Here is a 22,598-nt window from a genome sequence, read left to right as displayed (position 1 = left end):
AACTGACTCACCTTATATGTTAAATGGTTATCAGGATAGTACTTCTTTTACAAGAGAGTTGTAAAAATTAAAGGAACCAGTTCAGGTGACAGTAGTGCCTGGCATATTGCAAGCACTCAGTCATCATCATCATCATCATTATCATTTACGAAGATCTTTAAAGTTAGTTTGTCATTAAAATAGATTTTTCAAGTAAATAGTTATCCTTATTTTATAAGAAAACCAAACTTAGCTATAGGTCTTCTAGCTCTTAAAGGCTGTATTTCTGTCTCAGTTTTCCTAAGTAGCATTAAAATATTCAAACATTTTTCATGTTGGTAATGAGTCTTTGCTAAATTTAGCTTGGTCATCTATTTAAGTTAAATAATAATTTCAAAAGGATATGTTTAGTATCAACCGACAATTTTCTTGATAGAAGAGAGATCAAGATTATGATGTGTTTTTTAATATGTAATTTTATCTATTTATTTAGGCTGTGTGGGTCTTCATTGCTACGCAGGCTCTTTGTTGGTGAGCTGCTGCTGCAGTCTAGCTGAGGTGCATGGGCTTTTCATTGCGGTGGCTTCTCTTGTTGCAAAGCATAGGCTGGAGATTCTTGGACTTCAGTAGTTGTGGCACATGGGCTTAGTTGCCCTATGGCATGCAGGATCTTCCCAGATCAGGGATCAAACCTGTGTCCCTTGCATTGGTAGGCAGATTCTTTACCACTGAGTCACTCAGGAAGCCTTAATGTATTTCTGCTAATAGAAAAGTGGCTATATTTCTGTATCTGGTTAGTCCCCTATAGCATTGTTTACAATTAGAATATAGCAGCCTTTACCATAATAGATTAAAAAAAAACAAAAAACAAGTAAAAGTGTAGTACCTTGGGTGGCATAAACCATGTTACTTCCTCTCCAGGTAACTTTTTCCTTCTAAATAAATGTTTCTAAATGTTTAATCTTTTAATCTTTTGAAAAGTTATTTCTTTGATCCTAGTTTTCAGCTCCCAGCTGCACATGATGCGCTCTATCAATATGGACGATTTCCTTCCAAACCATTTGTGGCTTGACCTCCAGCAAAACTAGTCTCTCTCCAGGACTGTTTTTGTGTGTTATCCATGTATTAGTCTCCTTAAGCATTTTTATATTCCCATAGCATGACTGTCCTAGTTTAACAATTTTTCAAAAGGAGATTCACCTAAATATCAGTAATTATAGTTAACTAATCAACCCATAGAAAATTAATCCCAGCACATGAAGTTCTTTTGGAGTCCTTTCAGTACCAATTTAGACTGAGTCTATGATTTAGGTTACTTTCCACTTCTTTTATAAGCTAAACACAACCTAGCAAAGGAAAGGCCTTTGATGTGAGAGCTGGTTGACCATTTCCTGCCAAAGAGTGCCCAATCCAGTTGAAAATGTCTTGGAAACATCTCCAGCTTCATCAGCAAGTGCTGGGGGATGACGTCACTGTGGGATTTCTACCGAACTTTATGTTCTGGTAAACAATGTGGTGCTGGTAGTTGCTGCTGGTGGATTCTTTTTCTCTTGGGAGGAGCCAGCAGAGTTCCTAATTCATTTTAAAGCTTTGTATGAAGAGCAACAGAGAGTAAGACAGAAAGAGCTTGGGAGTGATCAGGCGCCTAGGAGGACCACCTATTAAAATCAGGGCATGCTGGGGACAATATTTTGGTCTGGTTTCACTTCTCTTCGAGTGCAACATAAGTAAGGAAATGGAGTTCCTTGGAAAATAAGCTATTTCTAACTCACCACCACTTGTCTCTTGTTTCAGCCTCCGTCCTAACACTCTGTGGTAGAGTCCAGATGGCAAAGGTTATCTTGGAATTAACGCTTTTCTTAGATGAATGGGTGTATTCAGGAGGTTGATGGGGTGATACAGTGGTGGTGAAAGCTCATCCAGCGGCAACAATAACAATGAAAGAAACCAACAGGCGGTTTTGCAAGCTTTACCCCTGAACAAAAGCCAAGAGAACATATTGCTTGTCACCAAACTAAGAATAAAAATAATACTAGAGTTTTTACAGAAATAAGCACAGGAAAATTCCTTGCTTATTAAGCTGTTTGCCTTATGATATATTCCCTTATAAATTTTTCACAAAAGAATGCATACGGAACACTCTGAGTGTTTGTATTTTTTTTTTTTTTTTTTTTTTTAGGAAAACTACATAAGGAATTGATTGCAGGAAGGGATTTTCATTTTCTTTGAGAAACAAGGCTGATATGCCAATAAAAGTGAACAAAATATAACTCACAATTTTATTCAGTGCCTTCAGAGAATGTTAACTAGGTTCCAAAAGCCATACTTATTTGTAGTTTGTGAGGGCTTCAGAATTTGGAAGAATATTTTCAAACCCCAAATAACAAAAAGCTAGAGTCTCTTTATAACCTGTTCTCCATATCCCCTCCTACTACAAAAAAAAAAAAAAAAGCTTCAACTCTCCCCTATATTCTTATCCCAACCTCTAATTTTGATATTCATTCCCTCTCCTATCCTTCCCAAAAGCATCCCCAAAATAATGAAAAATAAAATATACTGAGTCAGACTCGGCAGAACAGCCAGTTGATTGACTTCTGCCTCCTACAGTTCAACATCCATGAAACGAACATTAGCATTAGAGCTCAGTTCATGATGGTTATTGTCACCATATAAGGTCAGTTTTTTCACCGTATAAGATAAAACTTGAATCCAAGTTCTTACTGGCTAACATTGTTCATTCTAATTCTTATTTTCATTTCCTCTTCTGCAGACTGTCACTCTCAAGATCTCTCACATCAAAGTCTTTATTTCCTCATATACAACTCTGGATAACGTAAGAAAAAATACAAGTCCAGAGTGGTGTTTTCTGAGTTGGTGAGGTGCTCCTATGTCCCAAATGGCATGGGAACCAGGGAATCATTTTGAGCTGCAAGGTTTGATAGTGAAACTCTATAGCTTTCTTGGCCCTTACAAAAGCAGGTCACAGCTGCCTGGCTTCCTAATTTGGTTTGATGTGCTGTGAATTCCCAAGGGGATAAGTCACTCTCTTCTTCATATGTAAGCATGGGAACTATTCCAAAAAAAAAAAATCAGTCAAGAGTTCATCTATGATTTTCAATGCTCTCTACCACCCTACTAAACAGACCATCTAGAATTGACTCTCAGTAATTATTTATCATATTGGAGAAGTATATGGCATATTCATCTTCTGAGATATACAACTTCATTACTGTGAATATTCACTAAGATGATATCCCCAGAGGACTTCTTTTTATGCTTTAGGAAAGTTTTACTGAAAATGGGTTATCTATTATAAAATTCCAAATATGAAACTGATCATATATAGAGAAAATTAAAGTAGAAAAACTAATTACAAGATATCATAACAATCAGAGTCTTATGCCAAGTCTACAAAATAGCATTATTATATATTGCTTTTATTACCCACTAGGCTCACAAGGACATCATAAATCACCTTGTTTTATAACATTTGATGAGACAGAAAGATCTTTCCTCTTGGTCATCAAATTAATATGAAGTGTGATTTTACACGTTGTTCCATCTCAGAACTTGGCCAGGTTCTCTCCCTGCGATTTCCCAGAGCCAGCCACTTCAGGTTGTTTGGGTTTCTGCCAGTGGCTGTGACACAGATGCTTTTAATGAAGGGATGCAACCACCTTCTGGAAAATCTCCTTTGCTTTACTAGAACTTTCAAGAGATATCAATCCTGTTTTATTAGTGTTCATTTAAAAAGAAAGAAGGAAAAGAAACTAATGTAGCCAACACAGTCTGTGTAACCCGCTTTGCAGTCCTTCTTTTGTTGCACAGAATAGAACATTTCTCATGAAAGAAGTTCATGCAATTCCACAACCATATGTTCAGTGCTTGCTGTGTGCCAAACTCTGCACTAGGCACAACAGACACCAGGAAAATGTGTGACCTGTTCGGGAGGAGCTACACAGATAAAATACTACTTTATAAAAAATGAAATCAAATAATCAAAATTAATCTATGAGATGTGTGGAGATACCCGTGTGTGTGTGTGTGTGTGTGTATTAGGTCACTTCAGTCATGTCCAACTCTTTGTGACAATATGGACCGTAGCCCGCCAGGCTCCTCTGTCCATGGGATTCTCCAGGCAAGAATACGGGAGTGAGTTGCAATGCTCTCCTCCAGGGGGTCTTCCCGATCCAGCAATCCAGGGATGGAACCCATTTCTTTTTTTAAATTTATTTAAATTTATGTATTTTAATTGAAAGCTAATTACTTTATAATATTGTATTGGTTTTGCTATACATCAACATGAATCCACGGGTGTAGAGGGTGGGATGATTTGGGAGAATGGCATTGTAACATGTATAATATCATATAAGAAACGAACCCATTTCTTATGTCTCCTGCATTGGCAGGAAGGTTCTTTAGCACTAACGCCACCTAGGAAGCCCAGAGAAATTTGTATCATGTCATACATGATAGAAAATTTAAAGGTATGTAAAACTGAGGCTGACTGTATTATATGTGAAATAACATAATATGTGGTAAGCAAAGCTTCACAAGCAATGGCAAAGTGGTGGATCATTCAGTAAATGGTATAAGAAAAACTGACTATTTAGAAAAAAGTATAAATTATACTAACCTCAAGCAGAACACCAAGAAAAGTAGTAGCTGATGGTACATATTAAAAACCATATAAAGTAGAAGAAAGTATTTTTGTACATATGAAATGGTTTTAGAATAGGGAAGGAGTTTCTAGATTTAAAAGTCATGAAAGAGAGACCAAATGTCAAATTTGACAATATAAAAGTGTAGAAGTTATATGCAGAAATTTTATAAAATTAAAACACAAGTGGCAAACTTGATAAAATGCTTGTAAAATATGACAGCAAATTAATATCCTTAATAATTGAAGATTTGATATGAATCTAATCATGCAGTAGAAACACACAGTGAAAGAAATTCAAAGAAGTGATGGATAGGAGCATACATTAAACTTCATTAGTAATCAAAGAAATCCAATTAAGACAACAATAATAAATTTTTGCTTTTCAAATTGACAGTTTTTTACAATACACAGCAGTTAATGCTACAAAGGTGCACAGGCATCCTCATTCAGTTCTGATTCAATTTCCAGAATACACTTTCTGGAAATTTCTTTGACAGTAAATATTAAATTTTTAAAAATTATAATATTATTTGATCCCATAATGCCAATTCTAGAAAAGTGTGTTGAACAAATCACAAGACATTTTTGTGAAACTACATTCATCACAGAGCTCTTTATTATTTAAAAAACTGGAAACAACTTAATTGTTCATTTATAAAGAAATGAAGATATTAAAGTCTATCCAAAGGGTGAAATTTCTTGAACAATGATAAGAGGGAAAGCTCTTGAAACATGTAAGTGCAAAAATCTTAGATACATCTAAATAATTTTTAAATGCATGTATTCATTCAATAAGCAAAATTAATTAAACATTTACTAAATGCCAAATTTTCTAAGTGCTGGACTTTATCTTTTTTTTTTACTTTTTTTCTAAATAAGCAAATTATTATTTTTTTAAGGTATAGTTGATTTACAGTATTATATTAGTTTCAGGTGTATAACACAGTAACTCAATATTTTATAAGTATACTCCATTTAAAGTTGTTAAAAAATATTAGCTAATTCTCTGTGTTGTACAATATATTCTTGTGGCTTATTTATTTTATACATACTCATTTGTACCTCTTGGGGCTTCTTAGGTGGTTCAATGGAAAAGAATCCAGCTGCCAAACAGGAGACATGGGTTCGATCCCTGGGTTGAAAGATCTTCTGGAGAAGGATATGGCAACCCACTCCAGTATTCTTGCCTGGGAAACACTATGGACAGAAGAGCCTGGGGGCCTACAGTCCATGGGGGTCACAAAAGAGTCAGACACGACTTTGTGACTACACACACACAGCTTGTGCCTCTTATCCCCTACCCCTATCTTGCCTCTCCTCCTTTTGCATGGTAGCTGCACCTATTTGCACTCCCACCAACACATCTTCAACACCTGTTATTTCTTGTCTTTAGATAATAGTTACATTATACTTTTTTAAAAAATATAAATATAAAGGTTGATTCAAGAGTATTTGAAACTTGTAATAAGATTTTGGAAAATACTAATTAAGACCAAAAAGCACCTAGAAGTGAATGTGGCTGCTGAGCACTTGCAGTGTTGCTGGTCTGAATTGAGACTTGCTATAAATCTAAAGGAGATCAGGCCTGGGTGTTCTTTGGAATGACTGATGCTAAAGCTGAAACTCCAGTACTTTGGCCACCTCATGCGAAGAGTTGACTCATTGGAAAAGACTCTGATGCTGGGAGGGATTGGGGGCAGGAGGAAAAGGGGATGACAGAGGATGACATGGCTGGATGGCATCACCAACTTGACGGACATAAGTTTGAGTGAACTCTGGGAGTTGGTGATGGCCAGGGAGGCCTGGCATGTTGCGATTCATGGGGTCACAAAGAGTCGGACACGACTGAGCGACTGAACTGAACTGAACTGATAAGTGTAAAATACACACTGAATTTTAAAGACTTGATACAAAAGTATAAAATATTTCATCATTAAATAAATGCTGAAGCAATACTTTAGAAATCTTGGGTTAAATAAAACATTAATAGAAAAACATCACAATTTCCTTTTTCTTTTTTAGACCTTATTTTTTTCCTATTTCCTGTTTTATAAAGTGGCTACTAGAAAATGCAAAATTGCACATGCGGCTTGAACTGTACTTCTAATGGACAACTCTGTATCTGACGTATCATTGTTCGGTCACTTACTGTAACACGCAAGAGCCTGTATTGAGCAAACATGCCTGAATTCACTTGGCATTTAATTGAATGAGGGATACGGAATCTGTAGTAATGTACCTACTTGGTTCATTTCATATGAGCATACAAAATGCTCATATGAGACACAGGCCTGCAGAACTATACTTGTTTATAGTTACAGACAGTGACATACTCTTGAAAAATCCAAATACAGGGCCGGAGATGGCAGAAGACACTCCATTCCTGACTTCACAAGTAACTCTACCATGATCCCTGTTTAATCAAAATTGTTTAGCTGATTAAGTACTATTTAGTTGTGCATGTTATTTTGATTATATTTTAAGTACATAAAAATATTTTTAATAACGTTGTTGTCAAATGTTTGATACCCTTCCTGAAAATACATCTGAAAATGGCTCCACAAAGTCTGTTTGAAAATGACTGCTTCTAAAAGAATTATTACACATGGTTCAGTGTGATTAATCAAACATCAAGTATCAATCTGACTTTAGTTCTGTTCCCTCTCTTTGACTTAGATGAGTAGGTGTCAAATTCATGTGCTTGACCTTGGTTTTAGAACTTCATTCCAACTCAGAGATTGACTCAGTAGGTCTATGGGAAGGTGGAGTGGGGATGATGCTGGGACTCAAAATGTTAATAAGTTCCTGCTGTGACCTATGAACCTGTACCTATTGAGGTCCAATGTTGCCAGCCATCACTGAAGTCAGGTGCTCGGGCTTCAGGAGTTGCAGCATCCAGGCTCAGTAATTGTGGCACATGGGCTTTGTTGCTCCATGACATGTGAGGTTTTCCTGGACCAGGGAGATCAAACCCTTATCCTCTCTATTGGCAGGTGGATTCTTATCCCCTGAGCCACCAGGGAGGTCTTTGAGCTCGATTCTGAAATAAACTCCAGGTCTTTAAAATGATAGCCAATAATTCTTACAAAAATAACAACTGATATTCCATTTGTTGCTATATAGAGTACATTATTTAGATTTTTTAATTTGCTTGTGAATTTTGGAATTGAGCATACAGATCTTAAATCCTAGCGCATGTGTCAATTTTCAGTGATCGTGAGATAATGCACGAAAGGTACAGGACAGTGTCTGTCATGGAGGAAGTACTGCCTTCTCTCTTTGTCCCTGTATCCGGGGGATGTATGTGTATATGTGAGTGAGTGCATGTGTGACCCACAAGAGGGATTCTTTGTCATTAATGCTGTTCTATCAGCTAAGAAGTTGTTTTATCATGCAAACAGGTTATGGTTATTTAAATATGACTATCAATACAGCCTTTTTGTCCTTCTGGGGTTCCTAAATCCTGTTGCTATGTGCCATTTAACTTCTGTCAATGACTAAAGACCAAATTGCCAAAAGAAGCAAATTTCTATTTGCAAGAAGCAAGCTATTAGTAAGATGTTTTTTGAAATAGTGAATTGAATGTCAACACTGGGTATTTCTTAATAGACTAACAGAAGAGTCCCCATAAGGCAGTGAAATATTACATAAAACACACAAAATATATAAACCAAAACCAATATTTTGTTATCATTTCACTGGATTATATTACATCCAGATGGAAAAACTGGCCTTACTTAGATTTTTCTTGTCTTCAGCGGTTTGTGTGTGTCCATCAATTTTAAATGGAGTATATTTTTTAATAGTTCCTATCTTGCTAAGGTAAAATGAAATTTTAGTTCTAGACTATTTCTCTAGGCTGCAACTTATAATACAGTGTGCTACAGAGTCTCATTATATTTTTAAACAATTCTTTTCAGTACATTTATAAAAGTACAGTAATTCCTGTGGTTCATAAGGTTGGTTAAGTTTGTTTATACTGATTTTGAAAGGAAAAAATTTAGTTGATAGTCTATTTTGAATATTTTTCTCAACTGTGAAAGTTGGCAAGATGAGTGGTGTTTTACAGAGTTACTGGGAATTTCCCTTTTTGTTAAAAAATATATGAACTCTGCCAATTATAAATCTGGTCATTGCAATGTAATATTCAAATTCACTTTCCTAGATAATTTCAATCATTTCCCTTGAACTAAAAATTATTCTTTTGGGAAAACTGGGGAAAAAAATCAGAATATTGTAGTCACTAAAGGGCTAACTCCTTACAGAACAGTATCCTTCTATTCTTTTCTGTGTACTTGATTTACCTTGCTTGAGGCCAAGTTTATAAAATGAGGCACACAAGAAGTACTGGAAAAAAATCAAATACTTTTCGATATTGGCCATTGGCAGCAATGGCCAAGTGGTTACGGTGTTGGACTTGAAATCCAGCGTGGTTTCCTCGTGCAGATTTGTACCTGGCTCGCTGCCAGTCTATCAATGCAGGAGATGTGGGTTCAATCCCTAGGTCAGGAAGATCCCCTGGAAAAGGGAGTGGCAACCCACTCCAGTATTCTTGCTGGGGAAATCCCATGAACAGAGGAGCTTGGCGGGCTACAGTCCATGGGTCACAAGAGTCAACATGAATGAACAACTAAACAACAGCGAGTAGTGAGAAACCTGCCTAAGATCATACAGCTGGACCTGGGACTCAGGATTTCTGTATTCCTGGGACTTGGGGCAGTTTGAAGATCTGCTCCTTGCTTATCACTAGACTATGTTTGGAAGAAAATCACAAAAGAAAAAAAAAAAAAAAAAACAAAACCTTATGATCAGAGGGGATTGAGAAACATCTGGTCCAACTCTTCTGCTTCCCCTGTGAGGAAGCTAAGTTCACAAAACCACAGAATTTGCCTAGAATCAGAGCTGGCTCTAGAACCCAGATCTCCTCACTCTTAGAAATGTGTTCTGCTTTGCCAGGATTTCCCAAGGTAACAGCAAAGGACACCATCATCAGCGTCACCAGAGGGTACTCTTAGATGTTTATATTTCTGAGTCCTGTTCTTTTTCTCTCTCATGACAGATCCCAGGACTACTCATTTTTGCAAACACATCAGATAACTTTTATGTCAATTAGAGTCTGAGAATCAGTGAATCTTATATATCACATTTTTAAAGAAAAATGCAGAATATTTTCCTTACATACTAAAAGGATATAAAATATATTTTGAAATAAACTGTTAGTCAGTCATGTCCAACTCTTTGCAATCCCAATGACTGTAGCCCTCCAGGCTCTGTTCATGGATTTTCCAGGCAAGAATACTGGAGTAGGTTGCTATTCCCTTCTCCAGGGGATCTTCCTGACCCAGAGATTGAACCAAGGTATCCTGCATTGCAGGCAGATTCTTTACCATCTGAGCCACCCTTTGAAAAACTGACCCAAATTAAGAGAGATTAATTATGAGAGGCTTCTTCGAGGAAAGTACATGAGCCAGTGAATTGTGCCATTATTGTTGCTGTTGGGAGAAGGCAATGGCACCCCACTCCAGTACTCTTGCCTGGAAAAATCCCATGGATGGAGGAGCCTGGTAGGCTGCAGTCCATGGGGTCGCTAAGAGTCGGACATGACTGAGCGACTTCACTTTCACTTTTCACTTTCATGCATTGGAGGAGGAAATGGCAACCCACTCCAGTGTTCTTGCCTGGAGAATCCCAGGGACGGCGGGGCCTGGTAGGCTGCCGTCTATGGGGTTGCACAGAGTCGGACACGACTGAAACGACTTAGCAGCAGCAGCAGTTGCTAAATTGTGTTGGACTCTTTTTCGACTCCATGGACTATATCCCACCAGACTCCTCTGAACATGGGATTTCTCGGGCAAGAGTACTGGAGTGGGTAGCCATTCCCTTCTCCAGCGGATCTTCCCAACCCAGGGATTCAACTCATGTCTCCTGCTTGGCAGGCAGGTTCTTAACTGCTGAGCCACCTGGGAAGCCACCTGGATGATGGCACAGGAGTGGTTATGAATGAGTCATACATATATACATACGTATGAAGAATATTATATCAATGGGATCTAGGAATCATTCTGGGAAATGAGAAAAAAATAAGATTATATAGAAAGGGATCTTCAAGAGATAAACGTAACTGTATAACTGCTGAGTTTTCATGCTGCTGAAAGCCATGTAATTTTACGAGTGTCATTAGTAATGAAATGAAAAACACGATGGCAAAAACAAATACATTGTGTTATTTTTGTCAGAGATTTAATTCAACAATTAATTGTGTTACCTAGGTCCTGTTGAGGATCCAAAGAGAAGAAATATTTCTACTCTTTAATGAGCTTAAGATCGAAATAGGAGTAATGAATCCTAACATAAAGATTAAAAGACACTTGCTCCTTGAAAGAAAAGCTATGACAAACCTAGACAGAATATTAAAAAGCAGAGACATCACTTTGCCAACAAAGGTCCATATAGTCAAAGCTATGTTTTTTCTAGTAGTTATGTATAGATGTGAGAGTTGGACCATAAAGAAGACTGAGCACCAAAAAATTGATGCTTTCGAACTGTGGGGCTGAAGACTCCTGAGAGTCCCTTGGACAGCAAGGAGATCAAGCCAATGAATTCTAAAGGAAATTAACCCTGAATATTCATTGGAAAGACTGATGCTGAAGCTGAAGCTCCAATACATTGGCCATCTGATGTGAAGAGCCAACTCTTTGGAAAAGACCCTGATGCTGGGAAAGATTGAGGGCAGGAAGAGTAGGGGACGACAGAGGATGAGATGATTGGATGGCATCACCAACTCAATGGACATGAGTGTGAGCAAACCCTGGGAGATAGTGGACAGGGAAGCCTGGCATGCTACAGTCCATGGGGTCGCAAAGAGTCAGACACAACTTAGCAAATGAACAACAAACAATATAAAGATATTGCTTATAAGGCAAACAATGTTGAGTATTAAAAGATAAAAATTATCATTAAGATTTGGAGAAGGGGGAAATCACATATGGCTAACATAGCAGTGTGACATGAGGAGTAGGGGAATAGATTGGGAAGGTGGTCTTTAAGTTGGATCCAGTAGGCAGGTAAAATTTATTCACAGGCAATGATATATTGATTTTGGTCACCTAAAAAGGCCACTGTAACTGCTTAAAATTGAATTTGTTTTAAATTTCAGCCATTTTAAGTGAAGTTGCTTCAAATAGAAAGTGTCTTTCTCTTAATTGAATTTATTTTTTCAAAAACAGATAAAATTTTCTTATCTCTTTTGGATTGAGGATAAGGGAAAAAAAAACGGTCTAGTTCAAAAATTAAGGATGGTAAAACCATAAAATTTACATGATAATTATAAGTGTTTTAAAACTTACAAATGATTAAATCCTTGTCTTTCATAGGAATTTTTCACTGCTTGTATAATTCTTTAACTGTATGCTTAGTCATACATAACACAGGTCCCAAATATGTTAGTGTGTGCTGATATGGAGAAAGAAGTTAGTCTTAAAATTTCTGATCGTAAGGATTTTTCTTTAATTAATCTAAACTTTAAAATGCCAACATTTTAAATATATGTCTATATTTATGCAATAAGCAGAGGTCCAAAACTAAAATCTATCCCACTACATTGTACTGCACTTTTGTAGTGATATTTTGGATGCTATTAACAAATAATAAGGATGTGATGCATCTAGCCTACATTATTCTCAGCCCTGAATGTCTTTGTTTTTCAGCAAGACAGAAACTCGGTGTCAAAGAAAGTATTAAGTGTTTTTATTGTTTATTTGACTGTTGCTTTGAATACAAATTTTCTCATAGTCTGGACATACTCTTGGATTACTAGGTAGATTTTGTATTGTATTCCATTTTGTTCTAATAGTATCATTTATCCTTCTACCCCTGCTTCCTTCCTTCCTTCCTTCTTTCTTTCAACAAACATTTAAGTAGGAGGCACTGAATAAGGCACCAAGAAATAACTGGAAAAAAAGCTAGGGGCCTTACTTGACTCACTTCAGGAAATGACATCAATGTGATTAATAGGTCCATAGATGTCTTTCCTGGGTACCACCAGGACCTAGGAAGAGGCACTCGGCATCACCTTGGGGTTAAAGAAGGCCTCCAGGAGGAGCAGGTGATGTCAAAACTGTGACCTGAAATATAGATAAGGAGGAGCTTCTTGGTGAAGGTGCAGAGGTCTCCAGGTGAAGCCAGTGAGGTTTTGGAAAGGTGGCTCACTGAGCCTAGAGCAAGAGTCAACTGGGGAGCAAGAGCCTGTGGACGAAGCCTTGACGGCCAGCTGAGAATTCGAGATGATGATGATGGAAAAGTAGCCAGGGGAGACTTTTAAGCGGAGAAGTGATGGACTCAGATTCATAGACCATTCTAGCTGCTATGTGACGATTAGAATGGAGGGAGGTAACACTGAAAAAAAGATTTATGAGGCAGCTTTGCAAATCTAAAGCACAGGATGAGAGCCCTTTGGGAACTGAGAACTGGCAGTGGGTTAGGGAAAGTAGATGAATTTGAGAAGGATAAAGCAAATGGACTTAAAAATTCATTAAATTGTTTTGAGGCTGAGGGAGCTAAGGTGTGAGGCAGCGAGAAAAAGGGAGAAATCAAGTCAGACATCTAGGATTCTGGCTTATGCAACTGAGTTAGAAAATAAGGAAGAAATAAAAATAGTCATAAAATTATTTCCAAGATGTTCATATTCAAATATTTTAGTGGTGCATACATGACAAAGGCTTTAATATACATTTATTATTCACCATAAGATTTCTGGGCTATTGGAATTACATGTGCAATTGAAAGTTTGTGTTATATTTCATTTTTTAAAAGTATCATGTGCCAGAGCTCTTTGGCCTTATTATTCTGACCATCAAAATAGTTTCCTTATGAGGAATCATCCTTGCCAACTCACCTAACCACTTATTTGAAACATCAGTTGTTAATATGTTGGCTGATATTTTATCTTCCTTAAAATTTGCCTTAAAGGTTTTACACAAAAGGTCAGAAAAGATGTTAATTTTCCTTTTTAGAGAATAGAAACCACATAAAGGTGTAAAATTTGAAAATAAAGACTAGTAATTATTTCATGAAACTGATGAGTAGTTAACATAAAGGTACTTAAAATCAGATCTTGACTTTAGAACTTTATTTTTAACCAAATTTCATAATTTATTCCTTTGTTCATCAATTTTAACTAAGTACTCTCTTTAAAAGAATATTCTTTATATGATATGGATGATAGCATATGAAGTGCTGGTGACCCATGTGTAGTGATAACATTGAGAGTGTTATCCAACATGAAGATTGTTCCTTTTGAAAATAAAAAAGAATTATTCTTGGGGTTGAGATGAAGAAATGTTTCGGGAACAAAGGGCTCTAAAGGAATGTTGGCAGTGGTAAAAGTGAAAGGTATGAATGGTGGCGGGCCAAGAAAGCAACTGAATATTACTTCCTTGATTCCAAAAGTTTAGTATTTTCATTTGTAATAAATGAGTAACAGTGATCAAAAATTTTTCCTGGAATAATAACAAAATATATTACAGGAAGTGTTACAAGAGACTGTGTCCTCTCTTAATCACTTCAAAATAAATAGGAGATTTCAACATGAAGAACAGAATTCCACAATGAGTTTAGCACTGTGTGCTACATATTATTCTTTGGAACAGTTTAAGATTCTAACTGCAGACGTTTGAAATATGTTTGTGTGTAGGTGTGGGGCGAGGGGTGATGATCTGTGTAAAAACATGCACACATATCCCAAAGAGAGACATACATGTACTTCAAAAGATTTATAGACTAATTTTGTAACAAGATTTTTAAAACAGATTCTTGTTAAATATTTTTCATTACCATATATATAAGTGTGAGCACACACATACATGCACACACAGATAAATATATATACTATTCCAGAGGCTGAATGGGAAATAAATGGAATAAGTAAATAAAGTAGATCTGCATTTAGCACTTAATCCAGATGGTCTAATAGACAAAGTAATGAAAATGTCAAGCAAAAGTGGAAGGTGGCTACAGGAATTATAGAAAATTCAGGAAAGAAAAAGGTTAATTCAGGCTCCAGAAAAATCAAGAAAGCTTTGTAAAGGATCACCATTTTATTTGGACCATGAAGAATAGGGATAATTTGAACATCTGGAGAAGGGAGGATAGATACTGAAGTTAAAACACTAGAGCAGAGTTAGATAACTACATAGATGTGTACATACATATCATAATACAGCAGAGCCAAGAACTTTACTGATAAAACATCGAATGCTCATGACAACCCTGTGAGGTAGATTTTGTCCCATTAATTTAGAGAGGATAAAGCAAGTGTAAAGGGCATCTTGAGATCACCCACGAGCTGCTGGACTCCAAAGCCCCAGCTCCCTGTCACCACTTCTTTACACTTCCTAAAAGATTTGCAAGACGAACAAAGGAAACAGCAAATATTCACTTTGATTGGAGGACAAGCAGAATTTCACAATATCCAGAGTTAAAAGGAAGGCTTTTCTTTCTTTGTTTGTTTGACTTGATGGCCAGAGGGTAAGGGTTAGTCACAGATGGCATGTGTTGTCAGCTTCTTGCGCCCTGGGCACACTCTAAGAACCTTATGTATGTTACCTCACTTAATTTCTTAACAATTCTGTATTGTCTTAGTTTTTTAGGTAAGGAAACAGGCTTAGAGAGAAAGAGTAAGACAATTTTCAAGGTCAATGTGCTAGGAAATGGTGGATCTGATATTCAAACTCATTGTCATGAGAGTACAGACAGAGCCTGGACTCTTTACCACTAAACTACAGTGCCCTAGAAAGCAGAGTGATGTTATGTACATTGTATGTGTATGGATATGATATATACGTGTGTATCAATATGTAAATACATATGTATATGCATGCGTGCATGCTAAGTCACTTCAGTCATGTCCAACTGTTGTGACCCTATGGACTGTAGCCCTTCAAGCTTCTCTGTCCATAGGATTCTGCAGGCAAGAATACTATGGTGGGTTGCTGAGCCCTCCTCCAGGGGATCTTCCTGACCCAGGGATTAAACCCATGTATCATTATGTCTCCTGAATCGCTGGCAGGTTCTTTATCACTAGCACCACCTGGGAAGCCCATATAGGCATATACATATGTATATGTGTGTGTGGATGTGTGCACACACACATATTTCATACCTAACAGTGATATCCACAAATGCTTGGGTTGACATGACTGAGTTAAGTAGAATTTGTTTAACTGATGATCACTTACCTTGGTTTGTTTTATTTTCTTTCTGTAATAAGAGCATTTACTGGACATTTACTTTAGGTCAAACATTCTGCTGGATGCGAGAATTCAAAGCTAAGGTCAACTCATATCCTTAATTACGATCAGTTCAGTTCAATTGCTCAGTCTTGCATGACTCTTTGCAACCCCATGGACTGCAGTACACCAGGCTTCCATGTCCATCACCAACTCCCAGAGCTTACTCAAATTCATGTCCATTGAGTCTGTGATGCCATCCAACCATCTTATCCTCTGTTGTCCCCTTCTCCTCCCATCTTCAATCTTTCACAGCATCAGGGTCTTTTCAGATGAGTCAGTTCTTTGCATCAGGTGGCCAAGTAATGGAGTTTCACCTTCAGCATCAATCCTTCCAATGAATATTCAGGACTGATTTCCTCTAGGATGGACCAGTTGGATCTCCTTGCAGTCCAAGGGACTCTCTAGAGTCTCCTCCAACACCACAGTTCAAAAGCATCAATTTCTCGGCACTCAGCTATCTTTATAGTCCAATTCTCACATCCATACACGACTACTGGAAAAACCATAGTTTTGACTAGACTGACCTTTGTTGGCAAAGTAATGTCTTTGCTTTTTAATATGCTGTCTAGGTTGGTCATAACTTTTCTTCCAAGGATCAAGCATCTTTTAATTTCATGGCTGTAATCACCATCTGCAGTGATTTTGGAGCCCAAAGAAAAAGTCTGTCACTGTTTCCAATGTTTCCCCATCTATTTGCCATGAAGTGATGGGACCAGATGCCATGATCTTAGTTTTCTGAATGTTGAGTTTTAAACCAACTTTGTCACACTCCTCTTTCACTTGCATCAGGAGGCTCTTTAGTTCCTCTTCACTTTCTGCCATAAGGGTGGTGTCATCTGCATATCTGAGGTTATTCATATTTCTCCTGGCAATCTTGATTCCAGTTCATGCTTCATACAGTCCAGCATTTCTCATGATGTACTCTGCATAGAAGTTAAATAAGGAGAGTGACAATATACAGCCTTGACAAGCTCCTTTCCCAATTTGGAACCAGCCTGTTGTTCCATGTCCAGTTCTAACTGTTGATTCTTGACCTGCATACAGATTTCTCAGGAGGCAGGTCAGGTGGCCTGGTAGTCCCATCTCTTTCAGAATTTTCCAAAGTTTGTTGTGATCCACAGTCAAAGGCTTTGGCATAGTCAATAAAGCAGAAGTAGATGTTTTTCTGGAACTCTCTTGCTTTTTTGATGATCCAGCGGATGTTAGCAATTTAATCTCTGGTTCCTCTGCCTTTTCTAAATCCAGCTTGAACATCTGGAAGTTCATGGTTTACGTACTGTTGAAGCCTGACTTGGAGAATTTTGAGCATTACTTTGCTAGCATGTGAGATGAGTGCAATCGTGATGTAGTTTGAGCAATCTTTAACATTGTCTTTCTTTGGGATTGGAATGAAAACTGACCTTTTCCAGTCCTGTGGCCACTGTTGAGTTTTCCAAATTTGCTGGCATATCGAGGGCAGACTTTCACATCATCATCTTTTAGGATTTGAAATAGCTCAACTGGAATTCTATCACCTCCACTAGCTTTGTTTGTGGTGATGCTTCCAAGGCCAATTTGACTTTGCATTCCAGGATGTCTGGCTCTAGGTGAGTGATCACACCATCGTGGTTATCTGGGTCATGAAAATCTTTTTCATATAGTTCTTTTGTGTTTTCTTGCCATCTATTCTTAATATCTTCTGCTTCTGTTAGGTCCATGCCATTTCTGGCCTTTATTGTGCTCATCTTGGCATGAAATATTCCCATGGTATCTCTAATTTTCTTGAAGAGATTTCTAGTCTCTCCCTTTTGTAATTCAAGGCTGCTCAAGGAATACAGTGGGTCTATAAGCATTTCTTTTTTTCTAAGACTATTTGCTATTATTGTTTCATGTTCTTTCTTGCTTTGCAAAAAATACATAGAGAAAACAGTTTTATGTCATTAGGTTAAAAAGATTCAATATAAGCAGGAGCCTGCTAGTTTGCTAAGCACTAATTACTTAGTGAGCATTGTTAGTTGATGAATATATGTCATACTGGGTGTCGGTTTCACAGGCAGATTTGTAGGGATGAAAACAAAGCGTGATCTTCAGGATTACTTGAGTTTACTGACACCATTAAAAATTAAATGTTAAATCAATGATCATCTCTAACTTGTAAAAAGGCTGCTGAAGATCTTGAGGCAATAAAGTGACTAAAATGAGAATCATAAACTATGAACAATACTGCCCTTCTTACTCCACATAATCCCCAAGTGACTTTTATACAAGTTTTCTCCTCAAATATTGGTTTTACTTCTCAAATTTGCTGGTTTAATCCTTCAGTTCAGTTCAGTTCATTTCAGTTGCTCAGTCATGTCCGACTCTTTTCGACCCCATGAATCGCAGCATGCCAGACCTCCCTGTCCATCACCAACTCCCGGAGTTCACTCAAACTCATGTCCATCAAGTCAGTGATGCCATCCAGCCATCTCATCCTCTGTCGTCCCCTTCTCCTCCTGCCCCCAATCCCTCCCAGCATCAGAGTCTTTTCCAATGAGTCAACTCTTCGCATGAGGTGGGCAAAGTATTGGAGTCTCAGCTTCAGCATCAGTCCTTCCAATGAACACCCAGGACTGCTCTCCTTTAACCCTGAAGCATATACTAAGGCAATAGAATATAGATATTACCTCTATTTCCTGATCTGAACTCTGACAAGGATATTTAAGACAAATTTTGTTTCAATGTTTAATTCTAGTAGTATTTGTCAGTGGAAAGATCTGCTGGTTGAAAATAAAGAATGTTTATTATTCTTGCTTTCCCCAGGGAAAATTATCTTTCAAAAATATAGTACTTGGAGAAATCTTTGCCTTTGGGTTGCACCCACTTACAGGAATTCATAGTAGATCCACAGCACAACTCCAGTTACCAACTTCTTAACGGGGTAATGGCATCAAAACTTGCAGTTGAGCTTATTTTAAGTATAACTTGACTTCCTTTATTCTCCTCTTTCAATTTAAATTGACACCATCTCACAAATTTCTAACTTGACTGGGATATAGTAATGAAGGGATTGGATATATTTTTGTCTCAACTCATTTGTTCATTCTTTTTTCAAGCAATATTTGTAGAGAGCCTAGGATGTGACAGACATTGATTGATCTGGGTGCTGGTGGACAGTGAACCAGACCACAAGTCTCAGCCCCTGAGGGAGGCCCAAGAGGAGATAACTCTTTAAATATTGCTTTTTTCAAAGTAGGTTTTGGGATTGAATAAATGATACCAAGGCAGAATATAACTGTTAGCAAAATAAACACTTATTTTCACAGATTTTCATATTCCTTTGCAGCTTATAAAACCTGTCAGTTATTTCTCCAAGATACCAGATTTTTCCAACTCTAGCCTGGGGTTGCCATTGATTGCTAGTAGAATTTACAGAAATCTCCTTTCTGAGGCCAGATCCATGTCTCAGAGCTGTTCATATGGAGATAGTCAATACAATTTGACCAGTAATAGTTTTTTGATTGTCTACGGGAACATCTGGATCTTTGACCTCACAAGTAGTTATACAACAGGCCCTTATCCCTGTGGAAAAGTGTTTGTTCCTTTGTGGCTCAGAGACCCTGTGTTTGCCTGTCAGGCTTGATGTTCTGGAAGTCATTTTCTCTAGCACTGGGGTTATTTAATTCCAAGGACTGGTTTGAATTTCTTTTAAAACTATAAGTGTATAGGATTACATTTAATTGTTGGTTTATGTACAGGAGCATTACTGCCCTGAGTTGCAGGGAGCACATTATAAGTACTCCTTTGTCCTGGGTAAATACTCATTCAGTTACGGGCTGGATGAGGTCCCGTGAATCTCTGAATCGTGACGTCTGTGCAAGCATTTGGAGATACTGCTGATATTATCTATTAAGCTTGTGCTGTCTATAGGGTCATATAAAGTAGCTTGCAAATTGCCATGTAAATCAAGAAAAACAATGTCTAAAGCTTGGACGCTTTGACCAGATGGCTGGAGCTGAGCCATTGTGAGTACATATTGTTGGCAGCACACCGGTCAGACAAAAAGGCGGTTGTTCCAAGCACTTAGCATCAGCCTTCCAGGGGCAGGGGGAGGACAGGGCGGGGCACTGCTGCACGTTGTGTCGGCTTGAAGTGCAGGGACGTGGAGTCCTGTTCTGGTTCAAATTCACTCTGAAGGTGACAGTCGAATAAAGGAATAATTTTCTTGAAGTAGAGCATGCTTTCCCAGTTGTCTCTGAGAAGATGCCTTTGCAAGCGTTAGGGAAGGACTTTTGTTCCAGGAGCTTCATTCTTCTGTCTCCTGGCATCAGGGATCTTGAGTGCTAATCGTCCCTTTCTATGCATTCCCAACCCTCACTCTATGCATGATTTGAAAGGCCTGGTCTCCATAATATATTAATATTATATTCATGCCAGACTAGGAAACATAGCAAGTCAGAGTCTCATTCCCTGATTCGCCCTCCATCAAGGCTATATGGATTTACACTAAATCAGAAGAAATCTGATTGTGAACACCCTGTGTGAGGTAATACTGGATAGTGAGAATGAGTGAGCAGTTCTGAGGAATTTCCTAATGTCGCTGGTTGCCAGAAGTCTTAGGGATAGTAAAGTAATGTCATTAATTATAAGATGATTATAAACTCACAATTATAAGATGATGCTTCACTCTTGTAGCAGAACCCTCTTCCCACCAAAGGCTACTGCCAAGAGTTGTGAAGAGCAACATCGGTCAGCAAATGTGGCTGCTGTACAGTATTCCTGTTACAAAAGCTTTCTAAACACTGTTGGGATTTCTCTACTGCCTTGAACAGATGGCTTGTGACCTACAGTGACTTTGTTCAGATCCAGGGTCTACAGAATCCAGGCTGCTGTCCAATCACTAAATGGAGTCCCACAGGGCCGTGCAAGGTCTGCTCCCTGCCAACTTCCTCAGCCTCCTGTCTCCTCACTCCCCTATTCTCCTGATTATCTGAACCTCATCTCCTTGTAGCCATTCTTAACTTCCTTCAAGTTTTCAACCGCCTTTAAGCTTTTGTACCTATGGTTTATGGCACCTAAAACAGACACCCTTCCAGCTTATCTCATGACTTTCAATGCCTCCCTTTATCCACTGAGGACTTAATAAAAAGTTTCTCTCTCCTCTATCCAATTAGAATACCCTATTCAGAAACTCTTCCACACCCATGAGGATGTGGTTAGTGTACCTGATCAACATGAGAAATCTCTACATTCTCAAACCTCTTTGGATTCTTCCTTCTTCCTTGATGCCAGGGATAAGAGTGCATCAAGCAGAGCTAGATGGTCCTTGGGCATCAGTCCAGTAACCAAGTAATCCACAAGGACTTCCTACAGTCAGCATCTCTACTACACAGACACAGAAAGCCTGCTTAATCCTCCTTATTTAGGACTTCAGACATAAGAATTATTTGAAAATAATGTAATCAAAATAGAGATAGGTTCTACTGAATTTCCCAGGTGGTGCTAGTGGTAAAGAACCTGCCTGCCTACCAATGCAGGAGACATAAGAGATGCAGGTTTGATCCCTGGGTCAGGAAGATCCAGTGGAGGAGGGCATGGCAACCCACTCCAATATTCTTGTCTGGAGAACCCCATGGACAGAGGAGCCTGGTGGGCTACAGTCCATAGGGTCACAAAGACTCGGACACGACTGAAGCAACTGAACACACACACAACATAAGCCTGCTGATGACAGATATGTGAATATCTTTACTGAATGGGAAAGCTGCCAATGAAGGTTTTCTGAATGAAATATTCTGTTTTAAAAAATGAGACTTGACGTTAGACCCTCAAGCTCCTCCCTTGCAGAAACTGGAGATAGTTGTCTAGGAAGGATTGGTCCAGTTTTCAATCTGCCCTTTGCCTTCAGACTGCCCATTCATTAAGTAAATATTTTGGGGCACTCCCATCTAACAAGTACTGCCAGCTTCTGTCTTTTTATGCATGCTTTGGAGGACTTGAGGCTCCCAGGGCAATAGCTCAATGTCAAAAACAAGAAGGTAACATGGAGTAACACTGAATGACAGTCGAAAAAGACACAATTTTCTTGGCTTCTCTGATTCTGAATAATTGTATACCATTAAAAATAATAATTCATTGGATACTCACTTCTGCCAGACACTATTTTAGGTGCTTTATATTAATCCTCACTTGATCCCATGATGAACCCACGATGTAGGCAGTAGTGTTATCTCCATCTTATGTATGAGGAAATTGAGGCAGAGAATTACTGAGTCACTTGCCCAAGGCGATACAGCTCGTAAATACTGAAGTCTTGATGTGAACTCCAGAGCCCATACTCTGCTCATCATAAGACCTTAGAATGGAAAGTCACTTCACCCAACAGGGACTTGTCTATCTGCTAAATCTATAAAGTGACTTGGTTGGCCACAATGCTCTCCCCGATCCCTCCCAGATTAACGGTATTTGTTTCTGGTATTGGAGCTGCCCTGTCCAAACTGCAAATCCTCACACAGCCCTCTTCCTTTGCCTGCATTTTTTCGGCTCTGCACCTCACACTAGACTTTGCTTCCTCTGTTTTTCTCAAATACTTTGTCAAAGGCTGCTATTCCTACCCAACCCAAGCTTCCTGCCTCTTTTCTGCCCTGCGGACCTCTGTTCTCTCGATGTCTGGTTTTGCAAGTTACCCTTGGAGGGACCAGTGCTCTCCA

At 38.3% G+C, this 22,598-nt stretch overlaps 1 protein-coding gene across 1 annotated transcript in view; it reads left to right on the top strand.

The window, feature by feature from the left end:
* PDE7B (phosphodiesterase 7B) overlaps window positions 1–22,598 on the top strand; it is a 369,290-nt gene that overhangs the window by 76,550 nt on the left and 270,142 nt on the right. The window lies entirely within an intron of this gene.

This window comes from Bubalus bubalis, chromosome 10 (genome assembly GCF_019923935.1).
Source record: "Bubalus bubalis isolate 160015118507 breed Murrah chromosome 10, NDDB_SH_1, whole genome shotgun sequence".
NCBI lineage: Eukaryota > Metazoa > Chordata > Mammalia > Artiodactyla > Bovidae > Bubalus > Bubalus bubalis.
Note: the sequence above shows the minus strand (reverse complement) of the source record. Positions and strands in the feature narration are given on the sequence as shown.